The sequence below is a fragment of the Dermacentor silvarum genome, chromosome 4 (genome assembly GCF_013339745.2).
Source record: "Dermacentor silvarum isolate Dsil-2018 chromosome 4, BIME_Dsil_1.4, whole genome shotgun sequence".
NCBI lineage: Eukaryota > Metazoa > Arthropoda > Arachnida > Ixodida > Ixodidae > Dermacentor > Dermacentor silvarum.
Window position 1 is genome coordinate 220809562 of NC_051157.2, and position 11402 is coordinate 220820963.

The window sequence follows — 11402 nt, forward strand, 5'->3', positions numbered from 1 at the left end:
ACGGCTGGTTTGTTTCTTTGTGTACTTGCTTTTGTTAGCTGTCTTTTTTTTCAGTTTAGTTGTAACTGCTTTGCTGTTTATTCACTGTCATATACAAGGTTTAATAAAGCAAGCCACTTTTTGTTTCTTCTTTTTTTTATTTCTTGCCAAGAGGTTCGAGCTGTTTTTATTCCCCGGCCGCCACTGTCATCATGAAATCGAGTGTTACCTTGCGCCGTCTAGGTTTTTTACGCAATGGCGACGGACTTCGCGCTTGCTATTTCCGTAGATAGGTGGCGGTAACGTGTTTTCGCATCCATATCAACAGTCACTGGCCACCGCTGGTATTATTTAAAAAAGTGTTCCAGCTTTCTTACGCTATGACGCACTTCGGCGTTCTTATTTCCGTACATCCATGACGTGATTTTGACTCTTTCAGTGTGGGCGCTCCTGTGTGTGTGTGCGCGCGCGCGTGCGTGCTTGCGTACGTGCGTGCGTGTATATACGTACATACATACATTTATACAGGATTTTTATGTGACTAGAACCGATGATTTTATTGACAGCGGGCAGCCACAACTCAATGAAACCAATGACATATGTTTTGCTGTCATGTGACGCTCCTTATGTTAAGTTTTATGTTGCGCCTAATTAGTTAATCAATAAGGATTATTTGCGGAAAATGTTTATTATTCACTTTAGGGCCAATTACGTTTCATTTCGTTCTTGAGGGCATTTTAAAACGACCCATCTATTTTTTTTTGCAGCAACACACATCCAGTGTGGTGAATTATGCCGGCGTTTATTGAAAGCCCGCGAAATGTGAAATAACCCCACGTGACTGAGCTTATGTGCTACTCTATTGCGTGCACACACACACAGTCACTCACACACGCATATATATATATATATATATATATATACAGCGGGCTTCAGTGAACACTTTCAAAAACTCCTAAAGGTTGCCTGTGGCAGAATGCCCAAGTCTAGTTCATGAGCTGGTCTGCTCTAAGTGGCGGACATTACTTGCACAAGCAATTGAAATGCTTAGCCGAATAATAATGAAACAGTCACTAATTAGGTTAACTAATTACCTGATGGTCCACGTTGGAATGTACAAATTGTAGCCGTGGAGTTTGCAAGGCGGATCCACTCGAAACGAATTCTCGGGATGACAACAGTTTCGAGATATTGATGTAGATAATAATGAAAGCAGCTCTCGCGTGCACCACGGTGCCCCGGCTCACCGATTCAAGGAAAACGTGAGAGCCGCATTTGATATTACCACGGACAAGTTGCACGGAACGTCGCTTGCACGCGCCGCCCGGCTAATGTTGTTTAGGACTTTCTCAACACGGGCGCTCGCCGCTTTGTCAGCGCCATCTCTTAACTGTGCGCCCTGTTTGAACGGCTACTAGCGTTCTGGAAAGCGTCCGTCCGAATTGATACACCACTTTGGCCTCGGTAGCGCTGCGATTTATGCTTCAAATTTGCGTGAAACGCTGCTTGCGCGTCCCGCCCCTGCTGATGCGATTTCGGATTTTGTAGCTGCATGCGGGCTATAGCTACACTGTAAAAAAAATTTCTTCAGTTTACGGTGAAAGTTGAAGGTAAAACGTTGCCGGACACTTTTCCGTAAATGAAAAACAGCGTTTCCGTCAAACGGATAGTCTGTAAAAATATTTTCCGTTAAATGGAAAACGGAGAGTTCCGTCAAATGAAAAACGGTGATTTCCGTCGAATGGAAAACGGTGATTTCCGTCGAATGGAAAATGGTTATTTCCGTAGTTGTGATCACGGAATTGTCTGTATTTTCCAAATACAAAACGGTGAGCTCCGTAGAACGGAAATTCTGTAAATTGAGCACCGTACTTTCCTAATTAAAAACGGACATACCGTAGTGAGGAAAGGTATGCACATAAAACACACAAAAAGAACAGAAAGGAAGACAGAAACACCTTTTTTTTTTGTTCTTCTTGTGTCCATGTCTTCTATGCTTGCGTGCCTGTACCATGAATCCGTATGAACTTGTTCAGCTTTATCTTGCTTCGTATCAACAGGTGCAAAATTTGTTTTGTAAATGATGATGCGGGTGTATATCTCCAGCAAATGAGAAAATTGTTTGTTTCATTGAAATAAGTTATACCAAGTTGTACATTACAACATGGCTAACTCACATCAGATATAGCTTGAAATGGAACAGAAATCAATGCACATAAGTGGACATACACCACACTGAAAATGCTGTGTGTGCACGTTTCCTCCTTGTGTAACTGTCTTCTACACCGCTTCATCTTCGTGTCAGTGTTGCCATGTTGCATTTGAGTTCTGTACACGACGTGTACAAAGCATACATACAAATTCGTGCCCAAAAAGCAACAAGCCACCTGAATCTGAACGAAACTGCGTGTTTATTGTGCTTTACTGAAAAAAACTTGCAAGATAAGACACTAGAAATGGGCTGACTAGAAGGATTGGTTGAGAATCGGAATGACTGGTTGCTTGCAGATGCCTCCTGCCTTTGCCTGAAAAGGAAAAAAAAAACAATCAATTAAGACTCTCTATTAGTAGTAAAATCTCGTTACAAGAGACACTCGGTTATGAGAAACATTTCAAAATGGCTTGGTTGGTTTTCCTATGTTCGCCATGTTAACAACATTGCATACAAGAGACATGGTTACAAGATACACTCGGTTACTAAGGACAACTTTTTTTATGTCCCTAGAGCAAATTCTTCACTATTTATAAGAGACACAACCCAGACACGCTCACGTAATGCGGCTAACGTCGTACTAACCGGTACGCGCTGCAATTTTCACTCCCTTGGCTCTATTTTGTTTCGTTCCGCAGCCGGCTGTCATTCCTCACATGGTTGAGACTACCAATTTCACTGAATTTTCTGCCATTATGCTTCTATAATCGTCGCGCTCCCACACCGACTCTGTGACAGAGTACCATTGAGCTGGATTTCTGTCACAGTATACGGTGCTGGTCGCTTTGTATGCCGGTAATCAAACACCGGAGCCATAGCCATGTTTCCATGAGACAGCTCTGTTCGCATCAAAGATGAGTTTGAACACACTTTGGTGCTCATGTATAATAAAGTGGTCTAGTCCGACTCCTCAGTGTGATTAGAATTTTGGTTACAAGAGACCTTGGTTACAAGAGACATGTTTCCCGAGTCCCTTGGGTGCCTCTTGTAACAAGGTTTACTGTACCACCATCATCACCGTTTTTAGTCAGATACATCAACAATAAATGATTTCCAAGTCACAAATGTAACTACCAGTGCTCTAAAAAAATGTCATACTCTGCCTTGTTGGTATATGTTCCTAGCCTTATAACATGAAAAACTTGAGATGAAATCTACCCAAGTTATTTGATGGCTCACTTGGAACAGGCAAAACTCTCACGTGCACATTGACAGTCAGAGATTACATTTTCTGCATGTAGGTAGAGCTACCACGACTCCCACCATACTGCGGACCATGGCTTTCAACTTTCACTGCTCTAATAGAAAACCTTGCAGATTCCACTGTTTTCCCAAAACAATGAAGCACAAAACGAGCTCAAACCACTCATGTTGTACAATTCCGATGCAAAACAACCAAGCCAGAGGTACTGTCCAGATGACCAGCTTATAAATTAGCAACAATATGAAGAAAGCATGCCTTGCAATACAACATGTGTGCCTTTCAGCCTCTTTCAGATTTGGCTGGTTTTTGTCATGAAAGTATCAATGTGCAATATACTTTTTACTTAAGCAATGATAATTGAAAGTTATGGTCGTTAGTGCGTCAACATACTATCTCCACCCCCTTAAAAAGTTATAATTATAGACACACCACCCAAGGTCAATCCACATAAGTCGCTGTGTTCCCCCAAAAATTTGCCATTTTGTCAGTCTGTGCTTTTCGAAGTAACCTGTAGCACTTTCGCGACGTAAATGAACCTGTAACAAGTACACATGGACCCGATAAGTGGCAGCTACAGGCAGTACCGTTTATTCTGTCCATTCCTTGACTGGCAACCCCAGAACCAAACAAATAATGCAACATGTCATTCCAGACAGCATTACTTGGGTGACGTGCTTAATTTGGGAATTCCGCCTCTCCTAAAGAAATTTTAAAGTAAAGCTGAAACTAAAGCAATGTCCAAATATGAGCGCTTCTCGTGGATTTTGAGAGTCAACGAGGGCAGAGCTATTTGCCCAAATGTCTGCGACTTCAATGGCAACAGGATGAACAAATTGCGTGCTGTTAATAGATGCAGAGAAAAACACACTGAACTTAAAACATGTGCAATGATGTGTTTTCAAAGTTTTACTTTATATCGTAGCAGGGATACTCCGTGGTAATTAGTTGGAATTCATGCTATTTGCCTGCAGTCTGTGCCAAAATATTCTTAGAGCCATAGCCACAACACTTTTTCTTTGGGATTAATCAAAATACGGATTTGGCAGAATCCAGAAAAAAATGCTTCCAACTGAACAGGTGCTTCTATATTTTATTTTCAAAGACAATTCTTTTTCTTGCGAAACTAACAATGAGGGTAGCTATAGGGGCTTGTTTGTATGGCATCTTTTATTTTATTGCAGTGCAAGGCTGAACAACAGGTACAACAGAAAGGCACATTTGACATGCACACAGTGTTAACTTCCAACATCAGATTTATTTCCTGTTCTCGTCACTACATATACCCTCAAAACGTCATACAACACGTGTGAAGGCACGGTAAACATGAACTAAAGAAAACCAGGAACCACACGCATGCAGTTTTTTTAGCCACACAGATTGACACATGTACACGTTTAGCACGAACAAAGATAATCAAGCTCTTTCGAGGATAATGAAATTGAAGGCTTACTGATGCATGCGTCACCAAATGTTGATATGTTTCTAGTGTCTATAGTTCAGCGCATTATCTTGCACCTGCTTCTATTCATGATGACTGCTTTTTTTTAATCTAGTTTTGCACTTATCTTTGGCAATGAAGGGCAAGAAAACCGTCAGCAGCCAGGGTATTTAATTTGTTATTGTGTTCTCATAGCCTGTCATTTATACATCTAACAGTTTGGCCAATGTAGGACCCTCCACACCCAAGAGGAATGCGGTATACAACACGCGCGATATAATCAATGAATTTGCTTTTATGTTCCTTCTCGCATGCAGTATCCTAAATTCTTTCTGGCCTTGACTTCCCACACAGGCGTCGAAAAAACAACATTGATGTCACTCCTTCCAGCAATCTTTAATCTGTGGGAGAAACTATGTATGTAGGGCATGGCAGCAATCTTTTTCTTTATATCGGTACTTGTACCATATACCTGCGCAGAACCTTTTTGCTGTGCCTTTTTAAGCAGTCCTGCTGCGACTGACATGAGCACATGGCTCGGGTAAACAAAGCCACTTAAACATGAGACTTGCCGTTCGAAGCAATCGTGCATTAGGTGCAGGATAGCCATGTGACGGGAAGTTTGGATTCCTTCACATTAATTTTGTGCTCACCGATAACAAAACCTGCTGGGGTTAAGAACCTAGGGCAAGTAAGCCACTTTTACCATTTCATTCCGTGCATACAAAACTTGAAGAGGGGGAATCATGAAGGTGTGTTTCAGTGAAGCGCTCAAGAAGCCATGCCGGCACCTAATGCACAATAGCTTCAGATGGCAAGTCTCACGTTTAAGCGGCGCTGGTTACCCGAGCCAAGTGAAAAAAGGTTCCGAGCAAGTGAATGGTACAAACACCGACATAAAGAAAAGAAAGGTTGCTGTCATCCCCTACATACATAGTTTCTCCCACAGAATAAAGATTGCTGGAAGGTCTGATATCAACATAGTTTTTTCAGCTCCTAATAAATTGGGGAGCCTGTGTAGGAAGACAAAGCCAGAAAGAATTGCGGATACTGCATGCGAAAATGAACATAAAAACAAATTCATTGATTGCATCACGTGTGTTTTATACGACATTCCTTTGAGTGTGGACGGTCCTACATTGGTCAAACTGGTAGATGTATAAATGACAGGCTACGAGAACACAATAACAAAGTAAATACCTGGCTGCTGATGGTTTTCTTGCCCTTCATTGCCAAAGATGCAAGCGCAAACCTAGATTAAAAAAACAGTTATCATGAGTAGAAGCAGGTGGAAGATGATGCGACCTTTGTTCGCGTTCAACATCTACATGTCTGTCAATCTATGTGGCTAAAAAACTGCATGCGTGTGGTTCCCATTTTTTTTAGTTCATGTTTACCGAGCTTTTACACGTGTTGTATGACGTTTTCAGGGTATATATAGTGATGAGAACTGGAAACGAATCTGTTGTTGAATGTTAACACTCTGGCTGTGCATCAAATTTGCCTTTCTGTTGTCCTTGTTCAGCTTGCGCTACAACAAAATAGAAGACATTGATTTCATTGTCATCAGGCTCGGGCACAAAATAAAATTTGTTCACCAGGCATGTCTAGTTGAATTTATCTGAACATGCTCTACTGTCGGTGGTGAAGATGTTGCCAGTTTAAAGGGCTGCAAGAAGGCACTAGTTATGTTTTCTAGGGCAGGAAGGCAACAGAGTATGTTACCTAAGGCAAGTAGTCACAGGAATCCTGGATCAGTAGAAGAAAATTTAGAAAATAATAATTGGTTGGAACATATATGTCACACACTTCTGAGTCACCAAGCGTTTGTCTTTGTCTCCCTTTCTTGTGCCTGTGTATTTTTATTGCACTAAGTTACTTGTTCATTTATGCACTATGATGATGAACTTACTTTGGAAAACTTCAAATGTGTACCTGACGTTTGACTCCCTTTTGCATGTAAGTAAACATTATGAACTTGTCGCTGTGAACAGTCATCTCCATTTGCTGTACACTTGTGATATAGGGTTAACAGTATTTGAAGGTTTGTGCATTAAGGCAGGAGAGCAGCACTTGCTGGATGGCTCATCAATTAATTTGCAGAAAAATGCAGCAGTGTGCAACGATTGCATCACTAATGACCTTGAAAATCTTGTTAGTTATTCATTTGTAAACACCTGTTGTCAAACAGCCTGCTGACTAAAGTTCTGAACACGTTATACAGAATTATAGCAGGTACTACTACACGAAAGAAAACCTGTAATAGAACCTACCAAATACCCTATCAGTGTAGTGGCAGGTCAAATGGCTCCTCAATGCTTGTGTCCTTCCTGGGAGAAGGAAAGAAATGTTAAGCTTACACTGACAGCACCAAACCACACAAACGTAACTGCCACAGGACATGAGGAGTTGTAACTAGATACAGTCAACCTGCTTAACCATCTCATAGACATTCAACGACAGAATGTACCTTCATGGAGCCTCTAATCTATGAAATTCATGCTGTAATACAAACATGCTAGCAGACAGAATCAAAATTGCATGCATGGAAATTCTCAGGAAAACTATATTTCCTAGCTACCACAGTCCACTCCTTGTGAAGTACAAGTGACGGTCTAAGCTACAATCAGAAGGTGGAAAATTCGGGATCCTTTCTAGTAAACAACTAACCATATCTCTACCTGTACTCAGCAATACAAAGGTGAATCACAAATACTATACTGATAAAGAAAAGTTCAGAACTGCTGCTAAGTGAGTGCTATAAATAAATGATTTCGAATTTATATTCATGTAAGACTAGGCGTGTTAACTTTCTTTACATTACATGAAAGACTGGTCAGAAAAATATTGCATTCAGTCAATATTGTGCTTTGCAAAACAGTAGTAAGAGGTTAAGGTTGGAGACCCTCAGGTGGTATGTTGCGATGTTTCGAGAAATTGTTTCAAGGAGCCTCTTTCCTTAACCCTTTCACATGCCAATTAGTTGTGTTGATTGAAAACTTAGCTTCACCGCATTTCTTACATCTTCATATTCATAAAATGCTTACAGAAGTACAATAGATTAGGAGTTTTCATTCCTTTAGTGAGTTTGTCAAGTTTATGGAATGTGCACTCCACGCAAAAACTCAGTGCAAGTATATCAGATTTGCAAACATCAACTATTTCATGTCTACCAGGCTTGAATAGCACCTATCCAGCCATTCGAAAATTATGACTGGTGCAACACACTGTGAAAAACGATGAAAAAAGTGACATACATACAATTACATACACCAAGCAAAGTACCCAACCATCTACCTTCATACTTCCTTTACTAAAACAATTTGCCTGTGTAATTCAAACATGCAGCACTATTTCAATTAGAAGAGTTTGAAGATGTACGGGACACATTTTAAATATCCTTACTTTAATCAATTCCATTGCTATTAATGCACTATCTTGGTGTATTGAATTGTGTGCATAGCGTCGGAAAGGATTAATCATATTCACGTAATCTTTACTGAAACTCAACGCATAATACTCATATTTGTTTACAGTTTTGTGATGAGACAACACGACAGATGCGGGAGTTAAAAAAGCATCTTTATAAAATGCTGTAGAAAGCAAGTTGAAGCAAGTTTCTACAACCTCTCGCAATACCGAGCTATTTCCCATGAGTGTTCTAACAGTTCCTTGTAACATGATGCACTGTTTTCACAGACATAGCTTGAATCTTTGTATCTCAAGTTTTGGAAGCAACTTATGAATTGCTATAACAAGCAGATTTGAAGCCCCTACCCAGACTGCACAGCCACTTTAACACCACGTGTAATGAATTATGTCATCCATATGGCACAGTTTCCGATTATATTCCCAAGCATGAATCTTGTAATTGCAAGTTATGTAAGAGTGTACCTATGCGATTACTTGGGGACAGCACGAAAAGACGGGAGAAGGCTAGACAACATGAATGCAGGCAAAGAATTTTGTTTACAAACATATACATACTAGGCTTGTTGTCCTGCGTAGTTGCAGCTGCTGGATAGCGGGATAATGTAAACAACCGCACAGTTGATGAACTGCTGTTCTGCCTTTTGCTACACTTTGCGTCAAGGCTCGGTCCGAGTCACCCTTTTCGCACAATGTACCCCGATTGCTCGACGTGAAAAATAAAAGGAAAGTTCCAGCTTTCCCAACAGTCTCTTTGACACTATGACTGACCTTGTGAATATGATATAACAGTGGCCACCACACTTTAAGGAAATGTTAGACATGGGTTCAGAAGCTCTCCTCCACTTGCTGATGCCTCGATTTCTTGGACGCCTTTTGGTGTTCCTGTGATGAGCTTCACAGCGAAAGAGTGTGCCGATGCGGAAGGCAGAATACCCTCCTCCAAACATTGGGCATAGCTCCAGCATACATAACACTAACCAAAGAAAACCCTGCGGTCCAGAAATGGAAGATCACTGTCTAGTGGTAGTTTTTCCCCGTACGTGAACTCATCTAGCACTGCAGAGAAGACAGGAAGAAAATCACTCTACCCATTTAGTAGCCTTACTTCACCTAATATAGAGGAGAAAGTTGCCAATGAAGCAAAATAACTTTACTACACTGGTGCCCACAATAGCTAGTGTTTTACGGTTACCTGACAGTGTTTTTGTCTGTGAGAAGTTGCCAAGCAAGGCTACTCAAGGAGTTCAGCCATTTCTTAATGTCTCCTCCACAGTGCCAGGTGTGCTCATGGAAGTAAAACTGCTGGAAGGCAAGCTCTAATATCTGGCTTGAAGGTTTTCTGTGGTGAGCATCGTGCTGGATCTATGCCCCACACTCAAAAGTGTCTTGGCCTTTCCTATTAGCGCACTTGAACACTGAAGCGTGTTGTTGCTACAGGAACACAAGGGCACTACCACAAAGTGGAGGGGAGCTTCAAGACCCAAGTATGGTTGCTTTAAACAGTGTGTTCGCACTGCCTTTCGCCATGCATTGCCAAGAAGCATTTAACGGAGCTGAACATAGGTGAAGTCTTCAGTCGGAGTGCTTCAAGGAAGCCAAGGCCTATCACTGCTATACAATAGGTACACAAAGGAAGCTGTCAATTCAAGCAAATTGCTAGGGAGAGTTGGAACTACCTTTTTATTTTCAGGGCCAACAAACTGGTCAGGTACGAAAATGTCAACCGGACCAGGTCAAGACGAGAAGTTTGCATCAAGAAGTATGTGCTGGAGATCATAGGAAGTGCAGTTGGTGCTGTTTACAACATCCTACTGCCCTGCAGCAGCAATTATGTAGGACAAACAGGACGACGACACAAGGACTATCTTAGGAAACACGCACAGACCCTCAACACAAGATGGGGAAGCAACGTAGCTATTGATGCTGCTTTGTGCAGTTGTATATCAAGTTTTGAGCAATGAAGAATTCTCATGGCACATGTTCAAAACATACAAAACTCGCAGAATAGCCCCCACATATGCTAGTGTGTATACACTTAATCTTCTAGACAAATTAAAGTATTTCAGATGAACTGCTAGAGCGTTCTGAACTGGGCTGGTTGGTGCATGTATAGGAAGGAACTGAATGGTGCCATAGACAGGATAAAGAGAATGTGTTGCTGTGCCCTTCACCTTCACTTCATTCTGGCAGTAGTGCTGTTCATTCCCTTCAAAATATTCATATATTTTGGTCATCTGACCACGTGACACAGCTGTGTGCTGAAGCTATATTTTACCTTGTTATGATGCCTTCCAATGTCACACGCAAATCTGTCGAGGCATCTTCACCTATTATAGTAAGCTGAGCAGTGGCTAACAGTGAGCTTAACTGTGGCTACACTTAGTTACCATGGAGCCCATGCATGACAGTGTTAAAGGTCAGTATGCAGGTGTTTTTGCATACTCATAGAGGCAAACTAAACGAAGAATTTTTATTGGTGCATGTTTCATCTGTTGCCTCATATCCCGAAATCTGGTGCTATTAGTGTTTTTTGAACACAACTCATGTGCAACCGAGACAAGTGCTGAACCAACCTCATGCTGAACCAACTGGTTGCCCCAGGAAGAACAAAACATCATTTATCTTTTGGATGCATCTGCAACAATTATTATACTTGTATAGGCATTGTCATTCAACCAACATTTGCAGTCAATGTCCATTAGGACTGCATATGCATGACTGATACACGATAGAATGGCACAGCTTACCAGAACAAATAGCACAATGCAAGACTGCTTTGCCACAGGTGTTGCAAGCAGGCCCCCATGACTGAGAAACTGAATGCAAGGCGGCACACAGACATCCTTCACTGGTGCAACAGCTGCAAATGAAATACTGATATCAGTTACTTTCTGACCGGTCATCCAAAGCAAAGCACAAACAGTTTTATATACAATTACAGTATTGCATATAAGCTCGTCACTGAGTTACTGTTATTGCTGTGAGATAGCTCACAGTATTTTATAAAGTGCTAACGGCCTCGTTTAACTTTTTGCAAAAAAAAAAGCTTTATGAAGCACTTTCTATTAGAAAAATGAGCTGACAAAAATTCTGCCCTGCATAACTTACAACACATGCACGCATTTTAGAATTATTGC